At 38.8% G+C, this 25,017-nt stretch overlaps 1 protein-coding gene across 1 annotated transcript in view; it reads right to left on the reverse strand.

Annotated features, from left to right (window-relative positions):
- The window catches only part of LOC102237580 (thyroid hormone receptor alpha), a 133,125-nt gene that overhangs the window by 97,619 nt on the left and 10,489 nt on the right, over positions 1 to 25,017 (reverse strand). The window contains exon 2 of the mRNA XM_005794730.3: positions 15,110 to 15,192. The gene's annotated coding sequence lies outside the window, so the exon portion shown is untranslated. The remainder of the gene's footprint in view (positions 1 to 15,109; positions 15,193 to 25,017) is intronic.

Here is a 25,017-nt window from a genome sequence, read left to right on the forward strand (position 1 = left end):
TAATACTTGGCATGGTTGACAATCACATGAAATCGCAATAAAATGCATTGAAGTTTGTGGTTTCTCGGCTGGAAAGCAACCCTAAGAAATGTGCAATCCTTAACAAATGAAGAGTACATTCCAGAATCAAAAAGAAGCAAAAACAATCCCTACACGACACTGTGTGTTAAAATAGTAAGGCTTTAACGAGTTAAAAAATAAAATAAAATCTCTGTTGGCCGTGATTGGCCTTCCCGAAAGACCACAACAAACTGAGCGTGTAGTTCACACTCACTGTACACTGATGGGTAACAGAAGGGGGTTGATGAATGAGTCAGGACAGTTTTACCAATCGAGAACAAAGACTGGCATCGCTTCAATGGAACAAAGGACGTGTCTTGACAGAAAAGTTGATGTCCAAACCTCTTTAAGCCACACACGATCGACCTAAACACTGTTCAGTCCCCTCTGAGCGTAGATGTGTTTGATGCCTTTGTGTAAAACTTAATGAAAGCTCGGCTGGGACACAGTCCCCTTTTGTAAAGATGATAATCAGAAACTCTGTGGTCTTTGTCTTCACGTTGACTGCACCATCTCACGTCTTTGAATACTGATGAGTACAGTGTGCATTTATAAGTTCGCAGGTACAACAAGGCGATCTGGAAAAAGACAGTTTCAGCCTTTATCATGACACAAGCAGCTGTTGAAAGGTTCCAACACATTTCTCATATTCATTGTTTTGATCTGTTTTCGTACTGCGCAGAACTTTGCTTTGAAATGTGCTTTATAAATAAAATTGATTTGGCTTTTTGTGTAAAAATTCCAGATTTTAAGGAATGACGGATGGAAATCATACAACTTTTGGACAGCGAGAGGGAGACTAAAGTTCAGATAACAATAGTGGCTACTTTTCCAAACTGTGTAGGAACCCTGGAAGGATGTTTGTGATCATCAGCTACACACATGTTCTATTGCAAAGCAGCCATCGAGGCTGGAAATCTAAGCCAGACCAGATACAATGGACGACCAAAGACGGATGAGCCAGTGAGACATCTTGGGGAGGACATGCCAACCAAACTCAGTAAATCACAGGACTAATGTGTAGCAGAGCTCGTCAGAATAACATCCCACACATGTGGGTGAAAAAAACAGATTCACTGCTTTGCTGACGATCTCGGTACATGTGAAATACGAAGAACACAAACCCACATGAAAGCTCAGAGGAGGAACCCCTGTGCTGACAAGAGCTTAGCTTCACACCCCAGTAAAGTGATCAAAAGGGCCAGCTGTTGGTCTGTGTGTACAAAACAGACCAACATGTTGCATACAAGAGGATAACAGACAAACCAGACAAGTAAATGAGACAGGAGGGTCATTCAAAGGTAAAGGAACACCAATAGGACTCACTCGGGTGAAAAGAGGACATAAGCCTTGGGCTCCTGGAAATACATCTGCAAAAGAGTTTGATTTTGCACAAATGACACAAACTACAAAAGCAGAAGGGGAGATTTTTGATTTAAAATACTGATTTTTTTTCAGCCATTCCTGCCTTTAGTACATCCATAAACAGAGGGCACACTGTGCTTTATAATAGCATTTTATAGTATTACAAATCCAAGTGGATATATTTAGCAGCCTTTTTGCAGTAAAGGAGAAGCTTCCAAGGGCAGTATTATGTATTTTCCAGGAACATAGCACCCTTTTATAGCACGACCAAGTAACTGTGTTACCTTCAGTTGTTATGAAATGTTGTATGTGTAAATCATGACTAAAGAAATTTGACGTTGCAATTTAACACCTTGAAATTGGGCCTCTGTCTCTTTAAGAAGCTCCTGCTCTTTCAGACACTCAGTCTTCAGGAAGTCATCACAATGTTTCTCCATTAAGCCTTTAACAACGTTTTAACCAGCTTCAGTTTTACATAATCTGTCAGTTAAATTTTTTTTAAATTACTTTTTTACATTTTGAGTCTTTACTCATAATTTAATTATATTTGACTGTTCAAATAAGGCTTAGTTATAGCCTCAAAAGATTCACTGTAGATGTTTTCATTTTTTTTTCTTTTTTGAACTTTAGAAGCACGACTGAAAAATAAAGCAAGAATAGAGATAAAATATATTTGAGGAATAAAGAACATATGCTAGTTTTTGAGAAATGGGGTGGTGAGTTGGGGGAGACCAGCAAGATATAAAATAGGTTTTGGGACAACTTTACGCATTCACTGCAGGTAAAGGACAGCTACAGACATATCAGAATATTGTCTTTAAAACAGCATGCTTTATGCAGGCATTTGTCAGTGTAAAAAAATATACATATTTTGATGAAGTATGAGATCTTAACGCTGTGCCTTCCTATTAGCAAAGCAAATACTGATTAAAAGCTGTCAGCTGCTTTATCAGGAAGTGCAACAAAATAAATTATTCTAAAATTTTACTAATTTACTTAGAGGGAGGCAATAAAAAAAATAACTGAAGAAACTAAAGTTCAAAACCTTCAAAGGGTAACCAGTCAGTCTCAAACTTTTTTTTTTTCCTGCACACAAATGCTCCCTGAGGTCAAAATGTGGGGTGATGGAGCAAAGGGGGCCCAGGCTGCTGCTGTGGCAGCCTGCAGTTGATTTAGGATTTTTGAAAGGAGGCCAAAATTCCAGAAGGGATACTGTAACCGAGGGGGCAGGCCATAAAAACTGCCAAGAACAGAGCTATTAAAAAAAGGAGGAGGAGAAGACAGGGATGTGGTGAATATTAAATATCTGCATGAGTGCTTGAGTGCAGACGATCGAGAGCTACAGAGCTAAAAGTCTGAGAATGAGGCAATGGGTGAATCTCAAATGGGAACATTGGGCGAGCAGTGCATGTAGGGAGCCACATAGCAGTTATAAAGCTGCATGTAAGTTATATGAAAGAACTTATTTAATTTTATTTATGAAAGCAAGGAGTGAAAGCACAGGAGGCAGCCAAAGAAGTTTGATTTTTAATATGTACTTTAGACTGAGTAGGCAGCCAAATGTCTTTCTTTAAACAGATTTCAGAAAGGCACAAGAAAAATCCTGGTTATTTTTTATATAACACAATCAATTCATTTTAATTTAGTTATATAGAACATAGTGGAATAAAAAAAAAACTAAATAAAAATAAGTTTCAATTCAGCCACACCTGAGGGCGACTATGGCTCTGTGGGTAGAATAGTTGTCTTGTGATCAAAAGGATGTACAGTAGTTTAGATTTCAAATTCCACATGTCCATGTGCCCCTGGGCAAGGCACTTAGCCTCAAGTTGCCTACCGATCTGTGTATTGGTGTATAAATGTGTGGGAGAATGAGACTCTAGTGTAAAGTGCTTTGAGTGGTCAAAGTGATACAATTTCAGTCTATTTACCATGTACATACATTCCAGTGAATTAAAATCAGTTTATTATTCAGATTAGCTTAAAAAGTTTTTTATCCAAGGAAACCCAGAAGATTGCATCATCTCACCAACTCGCAGCATTCACTCCTCCTGGACGAGAACACAGCACCAGCAGACAATCACTTGACATTACAGGAGTCCTTCATACTGAGCATGCATGTAGCGACAGTGGAGAGGAAAAACTCCCCTTTAACAGGAAGAAACTTCCAGCAGAACCCGACCATCTGCCATCTGCCATCTGCCACGTCCGACTGAGGTTTTGAGAAGACAGAACAGATTACCACAAAAGAAACAGAAGAGCTGTTGTAGGAGTATTCATTATATTACTGAAAAGCAAAAAGTTAATAGGAGGGCATGGACAAAGTTTGGTATTATATCAGCAGACGCCCTCCTCCAAGAAAGTACTACAGCCGAACAGAACACCATACCAGGCATAGATTCAGAAAGCTGAAGCTATGCCTTCTGCTTTCTGAAGCTTGTTTTTAATATGTGCTTTAGACTGAGTAGGCAATGACAAAGCCACATTTCTTTCTTTAAACACATTTCTGAAAGGGACAAGACAAATGTCCCAGCTATGTCCCAGGCATAGCTTCAGAAAGCTGAAGCCTTGCCTCTTACGTGGGCTCATTTTAAAATCTATATTTGTAAAGGGGAAGAGTTCTGACAGAGGAAGGACTTGTGGTTTTGGACTTAAACACATTACGAATGTGACTGCAGCTTAATTGTCCAATAAAAAACATAAATCCATCAAGTCCTAAAAAGTAAAAAGAAAAAAAAAAACCTTACACAGAGGCTCATAAATTTCAAAAAAATTTATGAAATTCGTTAGACATATATGCAATGTTCACCAGGATTCCTCTTGAACTAAACTCGCCTGAGCTTCCAGCTATTCCGCTCAGGCTTCCAGCTCCCGAAGCCTGAGCGTTCAAAGATGAACCAGCTTTGTGAGTCTGTTTTACATTCACCTCCGCATTGTTTTTCTTTTATGTACTCTTTATCAGCGCCATCTATTTTTAGCAGGTTTACAGGAACACCACAGCTTAGTACAGTATGTTCCATAAAATACCAGCCTCTCATGACTACATCCCCAGACATGCCTCTGCAACCATCTCCTGCTGCTGTATGTCTGAGTGCAACAAGAGCTGGAATCCTTCTAGACTGTGAAGAGTCACAGAGAGGTTCAGGCGCAAACACTCAACGCAAAGAGACATGGACAGAAGAAAGAGTTAGCATTTCAAATTTAGTCTTTAATATTATCTCAGTTTGTCTTGATCACAAGGACTGACACATTCCTAATGTAGAAATGCCATCAACAATGACTTGATGGGTAGAGGGGGCTATATGGAGTTAGAATTGTATTGCAATATTTTTTGGTACTATTGTGATAACAATACAAATTATGATTAAAAACCTATTTATTGTTTCTTTTTTTTAGATAATTGTATGGCTATGGCAGCATGATATTGTCAAACACAATTACTTTTCTTAGAAAAACCTTCCCAATTGAAATTGTTTTCTTCAGAACGCCACTTACTTAAATGTGATTTTTTTGCTGAATGGCACACAGGAACTGCATTTAGTCATATTTTCAATATTTATTGATATTTTCTGATGCTTTAGTGGATAAAATAGTAAAAATACCATTCAGATGATTAAGGCGTTTTATATTTAACAACATTAACTGAAAGTCATCGAGGCAACGATAAAATTCTTATGATTGGTAGTTTTTCATGAATGATAAACGATGGGATGAATGTGCACTCCTTATAATCAATCTGAGAAGGGTTCTAAAGGCTAAATACTACCTTCTGATAGCAAAAAAAGTAGTCCAACAAATTACCTTTCAGAAGATATATGATTAGTAATTAGAGTCCATATGTGTGTAGTTCAATCTCAGTACAGACAGCCTTTCAGACAAGGAGTCAGAGAACATTAGTGGACAAACAGCACCATGAAGACCAAGGAACACACAACGAGAAGTTAAGGATCTCACTCATTGCTCAATCCTAGAATGGAAAGATCATGGTGATATTGCAAAAACATGGATGCTGAACTAAACTGACAGGAGAGTACGAGGCAGCCAAGAGGTCCGTGGAGATTATTATAACTGCAAAGGTCAACCGCTTAGGTGGGAGAGAACTATAAGACGATTGCATTAGTAACAGCAACTGCACTGTAACAGCTTTTATTTCAAGGTGTTTTTTGTGTCTTATTTAAGCACCCTTGTATCCAGCGGTGCCCCATTGTGAATAGGCTTTTCACTGCTAAACTGAGAGAGACATAGGAGAAAAGAAGAAAAAAAAAACAAAGATCAAAACTAAATGCAGGGTTTTTAACAAGACTTGCCTACGGGTTTATTTACAGAAGCTAAATATGGTGGGCTTTGTTTATGGAAAACAGAGTTTGACTTTCTATGCGTGGAAAAATAGCCTGTTGCCGATGATTTGGTCTTTAATGTAAGTCACAATTGCTTATTTTCCTTTGAAGATATAACTGGATACACCTGTAATAGATCAAAGCATATTAATGTGTTTTAGTGGCCTAATCAAAGTCCATTCCTAAAGCCAACTGATGTCAAAAGGTGTTCTCCATCCTATCTGACAGGGACAGATTGAATGGATTATTTTTTGTCTCCAAATGTGCAAAGCTGGTAAGAAAAAAATCCAAATACACATGTGCCTCTAATTGAGGCAAAAAATGTTGACCGACAAATTATTTCCTAACAGAACCGAGCACAAACTCAAGTCAAACTTTTCAGATATTTTTATGTAAAGAAAAAAAATGAGAAATGCTGAAACCTATCATAAAATCCTAGTAAAACTTTAACATGTGATTGCAATGTGATACATCAGGAAAAAGCTTAAGGGGTATAAAGAAATTACACATTATGATGCTTTATTACACATTATGTAGGTTCTTTTTTCAAATAAGTGAATTTTTCAATGCAAAACCAGAATGGATCAGCTTGTAAGGAATTTCTGCTTGGAAAACAAATGTTCTCCAATGGACGAACTTATGCAAACCTGGACAGAGTTGATGTAATTCCAAAATGTCAACTGTGTTTAGTGACAGCACTAATAAAAAGGATTGGGTAATGGGAAATTAATGAAAGCTGCAGCATAATTTGTTGCTGCTAAGCAGGACTGGCAAAACAGACTGGCCAAATGACACGAATTACTCAGTTCAATATTGGAAATCTTCTCTAGCATTACGAAGCAATGATGCATAAGCTAAAGCTCTTTCTTATGATTTCATCTAAAAGTCTAAATTAATCAGAATCTATTTTCTATGCCCAAACTTATAAAAAAAAAAAAAAAACTCAAACTTGAGAGGATAGGGTTTGTCTGACGAACAACGAACAATAAACATCCGCACATAAACACAGCTGCAGAGAGGAAGTGTGTCAAACCACACTGGCACAACTTCAGCTAAAATAACCTTGACAGATTTGGATGGCGTTCCATGTAGGCGTGGCTTTGCCAAAAGGCACGTGGTCAGTTTATGTAACAGAGATAAAACCCGCGGCCGTCAGCTTGAAGGCAGAGAAAAGAAAAGAAAACCGAAAACAACAACCTAGGGAAATGAAGCAACAACTAAGAGGACAACATGGTTATTTAAACCTTCAAGCTTCCTTGCTCCTATGTTATCACGGATGATAACACTGTGGGTAGAATTTCATCTGACTCCATGTCTTTGTTGATCTCTGGCAAGTGGTGAGGGAAAAAATGTCTTATAATGGGTTCAGGTAGCCTTGGCGTACTGAAACCACCCAGCTGCGCAGAAAAATGTGTCCTTAATGAGGAGGCGCAAACCACAGCTCACTGATCTGGAACTTACCCCTAAACACAGAACAAAAGGTAGGCACCCGTACATTCCTGCGCCCATCCCCTGAGTACCTGCTGGAATTTCTAGGAGAAAACCCTGCAACGTACAGTACATGTTTGTGCATGCATTTCTCAGCACGCATGGCGGAGCGGCAGGTTAGATGTCTAAAACCGCAAACTCTACAGAGCTTCATAAATATCACAGTCCAGACTCTTGACCTTCACTGGAGTTCTGTAAAGTTCACTTCAGCTGTGTATGACCGACAACAACGGCATTATAATCCTCTTCATTATTTTAGTTTATGTCCCCGTAGATGGTTGTCTCATTTTTGTTGTTTTAATCCTCCCCCATGTTGTCATCTACCAGGGAGAAAAAAATTGCAAGGAATAATTTCTTGGTTGGAAGGTATTTGTTTGGCTTAGAATATAACAAAAAAAAAAAAACATATCATGCAACTCTTGCAGTTCAGGGGTTTCATCAAAAGTTATAAGTTCACTTATGTCATTTTGTTTAAATACAAGTCTTCAACAGGCAATGCTCAGGCTTTTAAATACCCAAGTTACAAACACCGGGAATCACAATAGACTGCAAGTAAATCAAGCTGATTTGTGTAGCACATTTCTGCAATAAGGCAGTTCAAAATGCTTATTGCAAAACATAATACAGTAACCAATTATGAAACAAGCAATAAACATTACATTTTGCCAAATGCCGTCAACAAAATCATCAAGCAAATATCTATCAAGGTTCCAATATTTAATCTTTTTTTTTTTTCTTAAAAGGCAACACTACACAGGTAGGGTTTTAGTCTAGATTTGAAGAAATTTAGTGTTTCTGCTTTTTAAATAGAGATTTAATAGCTATTGAATAGGAGGTGTCCCAGGATAGAACCTTGGGGTACTCCACATATGACTTCTGTCCCCACCAATGAGAAGTTACCTATTGACACAAACAAGTCTCTGTTCATTAGGTAAGATATTCAAACCAGTTCAGTACTGTACTAAAGTCCGACTCAGCTCTCCAGTTGTTCAAACAGAACCAACACTGTGGTTCCTCCAGTCTGTATTTACTGTATGTGGATGTCTCAGAACACTTTGAAGAGGGCAGTGGTGAGCCCAGAAACTGAACTGAAATACGTCAAAGTGGTTGGTCATTGTTAAGAAACTGTTTAATGTTGAAACACAGCATTTTTGGCAAGCAGAAACGTTTTAAAAAGTGAATTATGTTTTTGTCCTCAGTCATTACCAGGGTTTCTGTAACTCTTCAAAAGTTCAAATTAAGGCTTTTTGAAGCATAAATTTAAGTCCTATATATTTCTAAAGATTGACTTAATGTGCCTACTTAAACTAAACTTGTCTAATAAGTTGAATATAACTTTGTCTATTTATGTTAGTGCCTTTTGGGCTCTGGTATGCAACCAAGCATACAGTAAATTTCATAGACCTCGTTAAAAATGCACTTTCCCTTGGCGAAGGACCTAGAGGCTAATAAAATTAAAGCACTGATTTCAATTCCCTACAGTAGGAAAATTAAACTCAAATTTATGTAGGGGCAAAATAATACACTTTGTATGCCTGTATGTGTGTTGACTAAAACGATAAAGACGAACATTTGATCCAAAAGATGAAGACACAAACTGTACTTTTTGGAAACTGTGGAGCAACTTATTTCTTACAATGCGCTTGGTATTTTGTATTATAATATTTTTTTTTAGTTGAACAGATTTTTAAATTAGACTTTCAAAAAACATGGAGAAATCTTGATCATCTTTAAATAGTTGTAAGCAAGGCTCATTGGAAGTAAAACAGAAACATTTTGGGTGGATTAAAGTATTTGCACTGTGCTGCAACACTGCCAACATATTTGTTTACTTGCTCTGCCGCTCACTTTCTCCTCACTCTAGATTAAATGTACAGTACAGTGATATTTTTACACAGTCTTAGGTCACTTGTTGAACTTGTAAACGTGCAGGCTCGGCTTGTTTTGCACTCAGCTTGAGGCTAAAGTCTTTATGAAGTCTTCGCCACACTCCAACCCATTATCTCTAATCCCTTATAGCTGAGAAAGAAGTAGAGCAAACTCTGCCAGGGCACATTACACACAAGCATGGGTCAGTCTGGTGTGGTGAGCACTTTGAATCCGTTGTCTCCCAGTGTGAACGGCACAGCCCAACATGCAGCGCACATATGACTGTAATGTGTGTGTTCATATGACTTCATATGTGTGTTCAAATGTGAGTTGGGGCCCAGCACTGTGTCACAGTGCTGGGCCCCAACTCACGTAGGCTTCAGGGAAAGTGGAGGGAGCAGATAACACAAACAGAGAAAGTGGGGCAAAAAGAGAGGTAAAACAGCTATTATACCAGTGTGGGTCTCACACTTATCAACGAAGAAAAAAAAAGCATTAAATAAAGCCTGATTTCATCTTTTTAATACAAATTAAAGGATATATAGAGATTTCTGTGAGGAAAAAAGCTATTCCAATCTGGTTATTGCAGTGGAAAATATAAATTTAACCCTTTTCATTTGAAATATTTACCATTTATAAAAAATCCTCTTGCACTGGATAACCCTGCAGCACTCGCAGAGTAACTTATAATGCTTGAAGGTGTTATTTTTATATGGTTCAATCTGTCAGACTGGGTGCCATTGCGGTTACTGGAAGGAAAGAACAAATTAATAAATGAATGAATGAATGAATGAATGGACAAAAATATGGAGGAACAGAGGGAAAATGTATGAAAACCATGTTTAAATGGTGGCAACACCATGTTTTGGGTATACTATTTTCAGAAGATGGACAAAGCTAGACACTTTGCAATTTGCCATTAATGTCTTAGAATGACCCAGTCAAAGGATGCAAATTGGGGGCACGAACTGACAACTGACAAAATTGTTTGCAAATTGTGCTTTTCAGTAACCACAAAAAAAAACTGAGTTTGAACATAAATGTTAGGAAACTGGAAGTGATAACATGCCAGTTGATGCTCCACTCTGATGCAACACAAGACCACAGCATTATTTCAGTGAACTTTAACATTTAGCGACAAGGAAGCAAGGCATCCGTGCACATAGCACTGTTGCACTGCAGCAAGAAAATCCTGGGCGTTAATCATGATCTGCATGGAGTTTGCATGTTGTTCCTGTGTACGCAAGGGATGAGAGTGTGCGCGTGTTAGTCCTGTATGTCTCTGATGGACCAATGATCTGTCGGTGTACCCCACCTCCATGGAAAAGCGGTTAAGCAATGGATGCAAAGCAGAAGTTATTTGTATCAGAATTTAGTGCATTAGAAATTACACAAGAAATTGCTGCCCTTTCAGGCTTCTTCTGTTTTTTTGCTTTTTTGTCACACTTAACTGTTTCACATCAATATAATTTATAATATGCGATAAATATAACCTGAGTAAATAACAGAAAGTAGTTTTCATTTATTTATTAAGAACTGCTGACTCAGAAGAAACACAAAAGCCTCTCTCGCAAAAAAAAACAAAACACCTTAATGACCTCAGAGATTTTTGGCAAAATTTTCTGTAAACTGACAAGAAGGTGTGAATAAGATTACAGCCACACCACATGGTGGTATTAGGATGGCCTGGGGCTGAGCTTAAATAATGATGTAATTAACGCTCCTACAAATTATACTCTCAAAGAGAAAATCCAGAAGGAAAATGCCCAGGCATCAGTTTGCAAATGTAAAAAAAAAATAAATTAAAATAAAAAGTACAATTCAAACATTTGTTAATTTTTATAAACCAAACGACGGTATTTCAAAAAAACAGAACTGAGATGTCAGCAATCATTACAAAATGCTGACCGCAGACAATCACACATCTCCTGAATGTGGGTTTTGAGTCTTTCCTCTGACACCAAACACTTACCCCACCTCTAGGACAGAGGCAGACATGATCGCACATGAATTCGTGAAATGACAGAGCCGCGAGACAGCTTTAAAAACAGGAACATTTTGTACTTTGTTGAAAGGAGGCATAAAACCACTTCCTTCTGAGAATGACAAAGCAGTCCAAGAAACCACACTGTTTCATAAAACAGCACATGCTCCTTTCCTTGGTTGCTCTAGACCAATATTACAGCTACACACCAACAAACCTTACCATGAAAACCTAATGAGCATCCAATCTGCCAACATCTTCACTTAGAAACGACTTTACCGGATATGGCCAGCCTACCCTTCCTTGAAATGTCATTCTGCAGCATTGTCCAACTGAATCCATCACAACCTTTATTGGCAAGTAAAACTAAATTGGTGCAACTCTTTTCTGTCCGAACAACCGAGGGCTTCAAGACAGCTTATTGGGTTAGTTTATCGATTATTGACAAAAAAAAGCACGTTTAAATGTCACCTCTAGAGAAGGAGACAGCATTCATAAAGAAACATCCATCTGGCTGTTTAGGGTATCTGTTTAAATGTCACACAGTGTCGCTTCCTCACAGCATCATCTGTCATAAAGTTCATCAGCCGTCAAACTCAAAGCACAGGTAACATCGAAAAAAAAAAAAAAGCATATGGTGGGGGTACCAAACCAGGTGGTGAGTCACACTGGCAGAAAACTGAAGCAATTCAGCCCCTGGCTCTGATCCCCGTTCCTAATACACATTCAAAACATGCAGTTCAAAAGTGATTTATGTACAGGTTCAAACATAACGGGCAGCTTGCTTCATGCATTTTGTCGGTGTACACGCTTCGGTCTATGCATATTCGTCTGTTTGATTACATGTGTGTATATATTTGCATTTGCAGCCAGGAATGCGTGCCCAGATGGGCATATGCTCTTCTGTGTTTGTGATCCCGAGCAGGAAGGAGATTTTCCCCAACGGGAATAACAGATGGGTAGGGACAGGCGATCTTTGCGCCACCTGAGGGTTTGATGTGCGTCCGTACGGTCTCTCAGTCCACTGACAGAAGCTGCTTTTATTAGCTTTGCATTTCATCATCAAAACACCATAGCAAATTAAGCCTCCACTAACAGTGACACCGAGGACATTCCGACGGCAGCAGATGTCTGAATGTGAGCATCATTTTCACTTCCAAACTGGTTGTGCTCAGTTTCTCCTTGGGGGATAGAAGCACTATGAGAGGTTAGAGTATCAACACTACAGTAAGCGACAGTCAAACCACAGGACCACCAGTGTCAGTATGGAATAAACTGATCAAGTATTTCCTGTTTTAGTCAGATAATGCAGAGAAAGAAACTTTATCATTGCTATATCATAACTGATCGCAAAAAACAACACAATGGCTGAGATGCAAATTTAGCAAACGAACATAAGAAAAAGCTGATTGTATTGATATGAAGAATTTGAAATGTGAGGTATTTTCTCCAACAACTGACTTTCAAACATCACTAAATCCAATCACTCAACTCCTTATCATGCCATCTCCCCACTCCATCCATCCCTAACCCCACCCACCCAATCATCCAACCATCTATTTATAAATCAAACCACTCTTTCCATTAACCTACTAACTATCAATCATATCAATCAACCTACCCATTAAACCATCGATTTTTTTGTCACCCATCGATCCATTAACCCACCCATTAACACAAACATTGATCCAACTCTCCATCCATCTATCCATCCAATAACCCACTTATCCATCATTTTATCAGTCAATCCATTCATTTCATCGATCTACGTTTTTGCCCATCAATCATCAACCCACTCTTCCATCCACCCATTAATCCATCCATACCTAGGGCCAGCATGCCAGTGATCCATCCATCCATCCATCCATCAATCCACCAATTAGACCATCAGTCTACCTCCCCATCAATCAGTCTACTCACTCAGTCACTTACTTTACCCTGTAATACTGTGAAATCGACATTTTTACTTAGGGTTATCCATACTGGGAGAACCTCACACCAATCCGTGCCTACTGAGGAATACTTAATGACAGGGAGCCAAGTTTTGTCCATTCAGTGGAAAGGAGGAATTTTACCATGTCTGGCACATAAAAGTTAAACTGAAACTTTCATCTCTTATCTAAAGTCATCTTCAGCTATTTAAGACTTTGCTTTTAACCTTTGGGACATAGCCAGATGATGCCAAACACACACTAATCTGGTTTTGGAGTTTCAGGGATGAGCTTCCCAAATCTCTGACTTCAATGCTGTTGAAAGTTTGTGGACTATGACGAAAGCCAACAGGTTCAAATGAACTTTACCAGTTCCGCCAAGGAAAGTGGTCTTCTTGGTGGCCACAGAATAATCAAGAGCACTTTAAAACAGATACTTAACCAGACATAGGTCAATGTCTATACTTAAGATCCACAATAAATTTAAACTTAAGCCTAATTCATGTTTTTTTTTTAAATTCATTGTACTTCTGAACCAAAGTGTATACCAAAAAAATTATGTTTCCAGACCTAACATTTGCACATCTCAAAATACACTTACTCACATTTGCTCGTATAAACTAAAATAATCTCTTCCAGCTCACTGAAAGCATAAAAGAAGAAAAAAATAGGCTCTCTCCAAAATTAGCTGCTTCTAAAAACAAGCGTCACTCTTCAGCATCACTCAGCGGCTGTCTGAACTGTGTTTTTTTTTTTTTTTTCCACTGAACATAACCAAGTTCTAAATCTCTGGGAAAACAATCACAGTAATCACATCACATCAGTTCCAGCTGCCAGAATCTGTCAGTTAATCTTTAAATTACATCCAAACAATCATTCCAGTCAGTAAACCAACAGCTCAGAGGACCAGCTCTGGACTTTCTGCCCCATCCTGCAGACATGTTGGGAATATTTATTCTGCTGCAAACTCAAAGTTCAAACAGAATGATGCAAAGTCCAGAGCAAACAAAGAACATGACAAAAGAAAAAAAAAATCATGCTTCTTGAATATTGTAAAGCATATTGGAAAACTAAGCGAGAAAGTTGATGATAGCATGTGGCTAATAAAGATGACAAAGCTGAGAAGTTCAACACTTTGCAAGATAACGCTCTTGAGTAATCTTGGTGATTGCAGAATTCTGATCTGGGAAATATGTAGAGTGGCCAGGTGCCAGCAGACTAACTGAAGAAGAACCTGTTCCTCTCACAGTGTACTCTCAGAGTCCTGTCAGCACCCAATGATCTCTCGCCCTTCAACACCATAAAAAGGTTTGATGTTTCAGCGGACACTTAATACAGAGCCAAAGCAACATTTTTTTCCCCTCAGAAAACAAAGGGCATGCATTTATAGGAGAGAACAATGAAGCACAGTCATGGTTAAAAAAAAAAGTAAATCCTCTTTCATTTAGGTTGCTACATATCAGGATGCAATAAAAATACAATTTGAAGCAAACAAAAACACAAGGAAAAAAGTCATTCATTGGTAAAAAAAAATCCAATTAACTTATAATGGAATCACTGTGTGCAAAAGACCCAAGTACTAAGTCATGTTTGATGAAACTTCCTACTATATAAGAAGTTAAGGAATTTTACTATAATCAGTATGATTCTTACACTATTATTAAGTAACCCTAGATAAAAGCGGATGTAGGCTGGACTTCTAACCTGCATCGATTTTTGGGCTATTGCAGGATTTTTTTGTTTTATTTTTGGAGTATTTTATTTTATTTATTTTTTAACGCTTTTTCTTTCTTTCAAACAAAAAGAAAGATGAAGCTGTCATATGCAGAGGGCATCACATTTGATTGTAGGTTTTTAATGTAAATACAGTACCTTCAAAAATAAAAAAAAATAAAAATTTAAAATAGCGTGCGCCAGTCGCCTTTTGGTAAACTTTGGTAAACTGTCACTGCAACTCCCACATTACAATGATCTGTGTTCACTTTAATGCATCTGCAGGAAAGTGGAGAATGACTTGCTTAACAGCGACTTCTTCAGCCTTAATAATCATCCACGACAATGAAAACACTTCTCACCTTGGTTGCCAACTGCCTTCACTTCAGAGCTGCTCCTCTATTTTCGATCCCAGCCTTCGTACCAGCCAACGTCTCTGCAAACTCTGCAAAGAGAAACAAGCAGTCTGGTTCAGCCCCATATATCTGCGCCATCTGAAGCAGAATCTACTCAGACAGTCCACACAGTGAGGGAGTTGCAGGGGAGTCCTATGAGAAAGCAGTTCCCCGAATGCTGCAGATAGAAATGGCAATATGAAGTCCACATGGCCACTGATGCATGCATGAGTGGCCTCCCATGTCATCCATCCCATGACATGGGATGAGTTCAATCCCAGTGAGAGGCGCAACGTTCCTCTGTCCATGAAAAGCAATGGTAGATTTTCATGTCACCAGCTTAGAGCTAAAAGGATTAGCAATCTAATCCTTTAACGAAATGACGCGGACAAACCGAGGAATCAAAGAGAGTTAATGGCGTGACTTTAAAATGGTCAACACTGTGCACATGCTGGGTATCTGGGAAGGAATTCCTCACACTTGGTATTCCCTTAATCTGCTCTTTGGCTGTTTTACTTTGGGGGCAATAGGAGAAAGAGCCACAGGACTCCTCAACTCAGATGGAAGAATCTGTCTGTTACCTATTTGTCGTGTGCTTCACAAATCTGGCTTTAGCCGACAAGCAGCACCTTTAAAATAATGAGCTAGATGCCACAATCCATGCTACAGAAAATACAAACCAAACGTCTTTAAGCAGCTCTAAGCTGTCATATCAGAAGTTTTCCAAAAATACTTATACAACAGCTTTGTCAGTTCAAATTTATTGTTCTCCTTCACAATAAAACACATGTTCACACAAAAGGGAAAAATTACCCAATGTCATTAACATCCAGATCTTAATATCCAACTCTGCTCAAATAGTGCATGAATGCAAGCTCAACCTTCAGGCACAGTGAGCAAATATTTCGTTTTTCTTTCTCATCTTTAAAGAAAACCTTTGCTCTTGATCTGCAATCATTTCATCAAATGTTATTTTGTGCTCAATTATTTATTTTTTTACTATGAACAGAACTGATTCTGCTTCTTTGCAATGGATCTCATAAATTGATCTGGCAAAGGCAAATTGAATTATGTCACATCTGTTCCTTTTCTGGGTTACAATGCACTCTCAGATGAGCATATCAGCAATTAAACAGGCAGGAATATGCTTCATGAGAGTATGTATAATTGCATTGCACGTGTGTTATTCTTCTCATGGTTATTTTGAAAATGGTAGTAAAATGCTATCATTTGCATGAATAAAAAAAAAAAGCAAAACAAATAGCAGCGGTCTGTAAATATTCAGGCAGACGTGGAGTCATTTATTACATACAATCTAGTCAGGGACTCTCCTTATCTTGTAGGTCCCTGGTCTCTGTGTCCAAGCAGGCAATGCATTTAAATGGCTCACTCAACTCGGATGTAAAAGATCTGACCCCAGCTTTCAGCTGTTTAACCTCTGCCTCACAACAAGCCTCCTGGGACATTTGCATTCAGTCCTAAACGGGGCTGCAAAACAAGGAACAGAAGTAATACAATGTTCAACTAACAGAAGATAGAAGATACATTTTGCATTCTTAAACACTAGATCATTCATTCAAAAAAAGATAGATGGGTAGATGGATGGGGACAGGATATAAATTATTTCATTTTATTTTCCAGACAGGACAATACAAATCAGAAAACCCGTACAGGGTGTTAATGTAGATCCAGCACACAGTCTGTCAGTTAGGATGTTTGGCTTTCGTGCGTGTTTGTTAAAAGACATCTCGTAAATTCACAAAATACAAAGAAAAGACACCAGTATGGCCCAAAGTACAAACAGCGATAATCTCGCTATTCTAAAAGTGTCTTTTCTAGCAGTAATCAGTTATAGGCGACATTGCCGTATCTGAATCAGATGACATTTAGACTGACAGCTTCACAGCACCGACACCTTTTCCCAATGACTTCTCCAGCCGAACACAATCCTATCTTGGTATGAAGAGATAAAGAAATAATTCTTCCTGACAAATATATCTCTGTGTCAAAAGAAACCCGAGCCAGAATTGGCGGCCTTTAAAAGTTAAGACTTCACAAGCAAAACTGAGCAGATGGAAGTTGTTTTCTTTTTCTTATTTTAGCATTTGATACGTGTCAAGTTTTTCCTTTGTATATTGTTCAATAATACACAACAGTTCTTATAAAATATACATGGACAAATGTAACGAGTTGAGATCAATATTCAACTGTTGGCATTGGTTAAAAACACACTTTATGAACAAAAGCTAACGCAGCAGATTACCCAGAATGCACCATATTGAAATATGGTGGTGGCAGCATCATGCTCTTCTGTTGAGGCCAATGAAAGAAGAAGACAAGCTAGAAGTCTTTAGGCAGCCAATATTTCACTTTAGCAAGTACGCCTGGTGACAGCTAAAACACTGCAACAATATTTTTATACTTAAGACATTAACATCAAAAAAGTGCATTCATCTTCAAATACAGATGTTGGCATTTCCCTTTTGACTGTTAAGTCAAGGTAAAAGTCTTAAGTATTACAATTCAAAACCAAACTGACCTCTCAGATACAGAAAGTGTTGAATATTTCTAGCATAGCATCTTTAATTTTCAATATAATGAGGCATAAAATGGACATTGTCTTCCTAAGTGATCCTTCACTTTAAAATCCATTCCTGCGGAACTGGTCAAAGGTGGGCTGTTATAATCTGGATCATTAAATCGAAGATATTGAGGTTTAGTCTCCCATGTGACCTTCGGCTGCGTCTGAGTGGACTGCTCATTTTCTCACACACCGTTACAGTCTACGGCAAGTCAATGTGGACATGCATCTTATTACCCGGTTAATCCATATGCTAAACCAGCTCCTGGCCACCCAGAAGAGGATAAATATGTAACCACACAAGTAGCACTGACAGAAATGCTGTCAGTCTTTACTGTGGGCAAGTCAAAGCTACAATGTGTGTTTTGTTTAGGTTAAACACACAGTTATATAACCCAAGAAGGCAAACAAGTAATGCCTGGAGTACTCAAAATGTGGGTAGGTAAGTAAGATCAGTCTCCTGAGAATTCCTTTAGAAAGGTTTCAGTTTTTTTTCTAAATATACAAAGCTAAGTTTCATCACGAATGTATGACAGACAGATAGAAATGGAAGTTTGACACACTAAAAAGACTTACAACATGAAGGAGGAAGGGAAGTAGAGGAAATAAGAAAGGACAAAACATTTGGATGGGATAGGAAATTAAATCTGGATATGTAAACTTTTTCCCCCATTCCTATTATTTTGTCTTGCTATGTTACTTCAAACCTGGAAAATACTAAAATTAAATTCAATACCTTTCCATATTAAGAACACTGTAATATAAATAAATAAATAAATAAATCTGCTGAAAAAATGAAGTATCCCACAGTTATGAATGGGCCAGTTGTCCATTTAAGACATGCTGCAGTTTTCATAGCTTGTGGTTTGTAAACCCCTAAAACTTTACCATTGCACCTTTCCCGTGGTTTCAAGTTATTTTTAATGAGATGCCAAACACAGTGCATATATTTCTGTTGAGGGAGAATGGGAAGTAAAAAAGTTCTTCCGCTACCCTCCCTCCTGTTACAAGCTTAAAGTCAGCTGTGTATGATAGCTAAATGGGGGCAACTCCAAAAACCTCTCCTCTCATTGGAAAAAGAAAAAACTGAACTGTGTCTAGAACCCTTTGCTAATAAGTTAACTTTGATTTGAGTCATTAAAACAAGGCTTTGCCACAATCTTTAGGGTCACAACAACAGCCATCACTATGGCTGTCTCATGTCTTCTGTAAAGGTAGTAGATGTAATGTCCTTTTTCAGTATTTAATCTTCTTCAATGTAATAAGAAAATAAAAAAAAAAATAAAACATTTGTCATGTCCTATTTTATTTTTTATTTTATCTACAACTACTACTCAGTGGTAGTTGTTATTGTGTCTTGTCTCTATGCTGTAACTGCGAAGTAATTTCCCTGCTGGGATGAATAAAGTACTTCTATTCTATTCTATTCTTAGTCATTTTCAGCACTTGTAAATGCAACATTTCACAACACAATATCAGCTTCAGAAAAAAAACTAGATGGATGGATAGTTATAATTATCAAACTTAGCAAGACCTAAAAAAAAAAAAAAGATCCATGTTTTAATGATTTTTTTCAGTCAGTTGAAGACCTTGGCTTTGACAGATGTATTTAAAAATGAAAAAAAATAAATAAATAAATATCACCAAAATGCATTTCGGTAAAAATCCAGAGGCATTATAGCATCACCAGGTACTGGTACCAATTTGTGCAGTTGACTCATAGTTTTAAAAGGGAACAGAGCTAAATGAGCTTGCCAATAAGGCACCAACCTATTTACCGCAAACAGTAAAGGCACTACACCAAAGTAATGGTAAAACAAACAAAAAAAAAAAGAAAGACTTTGCTTGATGTGATTATACAACAAATTCCATAGTCGGAATTCCTGAATTAAACCGTGGAGTAATCTCGTTACAACATAAACACAAACACACTTTACAGCTTCCTCTCCTGTGGGTTTACAGGAGAACGAAGTCAGAGGGGACTCAGGCTGCCATGCCTACGACCGAAACTCTCCAACAGAAGCCTGCAAAGTGCTCTCCATGCCAAAGGAAATCCTTAAAGAGGAAATGTTCTAGGCTCTTTGACACTTCACCAAACCACCATCGGAATCACCTCCATATGTTTGCATATTATGCAAATCACACTGCGCTTGCTTTAGTGTAAGAACCTGCTCTCTCCCCCACTCTAGATTTTACAGTGAGGCGTTTAACTGAAGCGTTTCAAAAACATTTTTAACTTCATAACATATGGGTCCGACACATAACTCATTAGCACTAATTCCAGCTCTAATCCAATTGTATTTTTCTCCTCGGCTCTGTGTAGAAAAGGTAATTTCCATGTGGAATTAATCCGGAGAGCTTTACTTGTAGAACGGTGAGGTCGGCTTAGCTGTTATGTGTGGCCTTGCTCACATACAAACACTCTCACTCAGTGCTGTACCAGAGCCAAGGTGGAGATTGATCAGCTGGGCCGAGTCCAAATTAATGCTCGCCCTCTGCAGACATGCCAAGCATAATAATTTTCTCCTGTTTTCCCACTTTTTCCCCAAACAGTCAAAGTGGAGACTAGAAAAACATCCACGCTAATCTAAGGCCAAAAAAGGAGGGAGAGAAATAGATGCAAGCGTTTCTTGTCTCGACGCTCTTTGCAAAAAAAAAAAAAGGAAATGCATGCCTCTCAGATGTCTGACCCATTTTCTACTCAAAACTTTCTCTCTTCAACTCCTCTCTAATTCTCCCCACCACCTCTAATCTACAGTAAGAACGATCTCAGACTTTTTCACTTAAGCTGCACTCATGCATTTCAATCCAATGCAGTGCCACAAGAATTAAATTTACAGAGTGAAAACTGCTAAACACCAGCATGCCAGCCTGAGAAAGAATACGCCGCTAAATGGCAATAAGTGGGGCAAGAAAACACACCCTGCTGGGCCTGGCTGACAGCTGTTTTGAATTCTCTCTGGGCTTTTTATGGGCAATGTGCAAAGCAGACACTTGCACTGTATGTGTGCATCTGCATGCTTAATGAGAAGCCTGTGCTCCAAATAATCAGCTCAGTAATCAATAATTTAAGCCCCGCAAAAGCACTGCTGCGAAATACTAATAGTAAAACCTGTTAATGCATTCTTATCGGAACATAAAACACGTAGACATTCTTTTTTCTGTTTCACCATATATTAATTTTTAGAACTTGGTTTAGAGGTTTCAGTGTGCATACAGCTGCTGGCCATAGATTATATGACCAGTGGGAACATAATACCACACTTTAAACTTTGAACTGTTTTATGAATGTTGCCAGTCTGTGCAATAATGAGGAGAAAAATCTCTCGCTGATAAATATTTCCACGTCACACACGTTTGAAAAAAGGCAGTGGGGAAATGCTGCTAAGACAGTCAGGGATTGTTTACACCTCGATCCTTCTGAGAAAGAGTCGGATTTTCCACAGAAGGAGAGTTGCGTTGCCACATGCCTGTTGCATTGTAACTTATGTTTGAACAGCCATGAGTTTGAAGATAAGGCTGCAAGTGTAGCAAAGAAACGTACATGGAAAAAAAGGAACTGTAAATGGCACCTGTGACATAATCTGAACATTTTTTATACTATCTGAACTTTTTTTTTTACATTCACTCACATTGAAATGGCAAAATGTAACTTTTTTATTTGGATAAAGTAGTTCATAGCTGCCCAGTGAAAGTCAAAATTTTTGTATAAACTGAAATCTAAATTTTAAAAAATATGTTGCGCCCTCTTCCACATGGTTGCTGTGTCTTCTACATGCTCTGGATCTCTACAGTTTCTCCAGTTAACCCAAGTTTCTTGGCGTCTTCCCTTAATAATGCGCCCAGTCCGTTTTCGTGGGAGCATTTCCAGCTCAGTCATACTGTTTACATTTTCAGACTACTGACTAAACAGTGTGACAATGCTGGTCAGAACGAGAGGAGAAATTACAGCATTTAGCGGAATCCTGCCAGAATGTAAGTGTTTTGAAATATCATCTTTGGTTCAAAGTGGTTATTTTCCATTGCGGTGATTTACAAGCTGACTGGCCTCCCGACAGAGGTCTTTTAAACCACACCTCACCCTCCCACCATGATGGGGTCCTGGTTTACTGCTCCTGACTTCATCCTCTTCAATACATAAATCACCCAAAAAAATATTCGTTTAAGAACTCGACTTGGAACAGTAGACGTTTTGAATTCAGTGTCTTAGATATAAGGTCATGATTCTTCAGTGGCTTTCTTGGCAGCTATGTCCTTGCACTTTTTTATTTTCACATATTTCTTGAAACAAAAATAACTTTTGGGAGCTAACTAAATAACAGAAAAGGAAAATCTGTAGAAATTACTACGTATACCCCCCGCCCCCAACCACACACACCATTAGGGATTTTTAAATGATGCTCAACTAGGCAGCAGTTGTGTACAAGGTCCAGCTTAAGCAACACATACAGGGAGGAAAGTGAATGAGTGTATCTGGGTTCCCCTTCCATCAGCTAACACTTGACACAAACACACGCACAGGAAAAACAAGTGGATCTAATGGACTGTGAACTATGTATTTTCAGTGCAAACACTTGATACGACACAAACAGTCCAGCTTGTTTCCAGTTGTCTGATTTTGGCACGCTCACTCTGCAGGGTCATGTCTGCTGCTGACTCTGGGACTAGATGTGGAATTAGGGAAGGGTCTGTCACTTCCAGGGCTCCAGCAGGACTTCAGCCAGCCTGGACACGGGGCAGGGACGCTGGCTGGAGAACACAAACTCCGATCTGAGCCTCCTTTCAGCCTCATCGTTCAAGCCAGGCAGTTGTACAGCAAAACACTCTGTGATAGCTCTCTTTCACACCCCTGTCAAGTGTGTTCCTGAATGGGTTTCTGATCAGTCAATCGCTGCTATAAAGGTAGGAAATAGCAAGCTTTTATTAGAGTTCAGTTTATCCTGAATACTGAAAGGAAAAACAAGATTTTTGAGTTTCCATGGCAGTGGGTCTGTTGCTTCATTCTATTTCAACAGTGCACAACATGGTGTCAGACTGCTGGCATTTCACTGCCAGGTGGCCGTGGCCTACTGTCTTTTCTTCCAAAGACTCCAGGTCTCCTGAGACACAAGAGGATGCCGCTGTCAGCGTCGACTCCCAGGGGAACATTACACTGCAAGGTGAAGCTCCACGAATAACTTCCCCTGCTTCCCGAACAGATTGCCCAGTCTCTCTTACCTCCCTATTGTGGCGTCCAGCTTATTCTTTCTTTGTGTATTTAAAGATAAATGTTTTATTCCAGGTATGATTAGATGAAGAGATCATATTTCTCTAATTTCAGCTATACTCTTCATAATGCTCCTGTTAAATCCCGAGTGAAATTTAAAATTGTGGCTCGATGATTTCTATTTCTGTCCGCTGTCCCATAAAAAAAAAATTTTACTCCCTGGAAATCTGCAGTATTTTGTTCTATATGTTTTTCTGGTTATATAGAAAGTACACCTGGCCCAGTGCTCTTTATGCTCAAGGAAATTACAAAACTAAAGCACACTATAGAAGTTATACATGAAAGCAATATGCATTCAGAAAAGGGTAGTGGTCAGTCAAATTTAACATGAGCTAAAAAAAGAAAAAAAAACAGCTGCTTTCATGAGTTACTTGTGGTGTGAAAAGATTTGTCAATAAGCTTCTGTGCAAGTGTGAGACAATCGTGTCCAGCGCTCACTGAGGCTAAAAGCACCTCAAGGCGATAGTGGGCACTTATCACATGCAGGAGGCCCCCCAATTGAATATTGAGTTTCTGGGCCAGCCACATTCAGGGAAACACGAGCCCGTCTCCGAGATCAAACGCTCAAATGTGGTACTGAAATATAGAGAACACCTCAAACATGTCAAGATATACTGTTCACATATGTATGTACCCAACAGATCCGTGTCGACACGTATAGGGTTCGTGAATCATAATACCTGCAGGAAACTGAGTGAGTTTGGACTTTCCACCAATATTAGGCGACTGGCAGGAGTTGAGACAACTCGTGTGAGGAATGTGTCCATCTGCCAGATCAGCAAGTCTCCGAGATCTTGTGCAAATGCTTGCACACGTGCACAAAGAAAAGGCGCGCGCCAACGCCTCTGGGAGCTTGGCATTTACTTTGCATTCTGGACCTCCCACTGTGGTGCTCTTCATCCCTCTACTTGGCAAGCAACAGGTATGGATAGAAATGTGTTTTCTGGGTTTACTGTACCCAGTGCTTTATCCCCCCAAAAGTCAACTAGTATTAAAATGCTGGTTTGAATTGTTAAAAGTTTTAATCAACAAGCAGGCCTCTTCCTCAGATTTTTTTTTTTTTTTTGCTCTTTTTTGAAAAGCAGTTTTTCACAATTATTTAAGCACAACTGTCATCAAAATGTATATTTGCAGCTCTCGATCCAATATAACTGAGCTTGAGCTTTTTGCCAATGGCCATGGATGAAAATGTCAGTCTTGATGTGCAAAGCTGTTAAGCGTGTCATCATAAGTTATTGATGAGGACTGCTGAGAACGACTACATCTACAATTCATCCAAACTACTCCCTGCAGAAAGAAAGCACTAAGTATCATACAGGATCCAAGTCATCCAGCACATAATCTATTTTCTGTTTCATCTCCTTCAGGAATGCCCCCAAACCTTAAGTCTCAGAGTCCATTCTTACCCAACTGAACTCTGACTCAGAAACACACGTTTTATGTAATCATGCATTTTACTACTGGCTGCATGGTTGAGCAGCGGTTAGCACTGTGGCCTTGCAGCAAGAGCTTTCCAGGTTCAAATCCTGGTCTCGAATCTTTCTGTACGGAGGTTGACTGTTTTCATGAATGGATTTTCACTGGGTACTCCGAGTTTGTCCAATAGTTCAAAAGTATGACTCATTTCTTGCTCTATGTAAATTGCCCATAGGTAGGTATTTGAATGTGCTAACCTGATTATTAATCAACCTAATCCATGTCACAAAGTAATTATCCCATAATTAAATCATGGACTGCCATTAAACGCATTTCTGAAGCTGAATTCAAATTTGTAATCTACACCCAATTACTGCCTCACCACCAGGATCAAGATATCACTCAAGTAGTGTTGCTTCTTGAGGAGATTACAAAGAGCAACAAATCTAAATAAATTAGGATAAGAAGCAAAGTCACTTGCACCTATCGTTATGGATGAAAACATTAAAGAGTGGTGAATCTCCCCAGAATTGGTCAGTCTACCAAGATTTCTCAAAGAGTGAGTGCATCAGGGAGCCATCCAGGGAGATATTAAAGAACCTCTAAAATACC

This window comes from Xiphophorus maculatus, chromosome 10 (assembly GCF_002775205.1).
Source record: "Xiphophorus maculatus strain JP 163 A chromosome 10, X_maculatus-5.0-male, whole genome shotgun sequence".
In the NCBI taxonomy this organism is placed as follows: domain Eukaryota; kingdom Metazoa; phylum Chordata; class Actinopteri; order Cyprinodontiformes; family Poeciliidae; genus Xiphophorus; species Xiphophorus maculatus.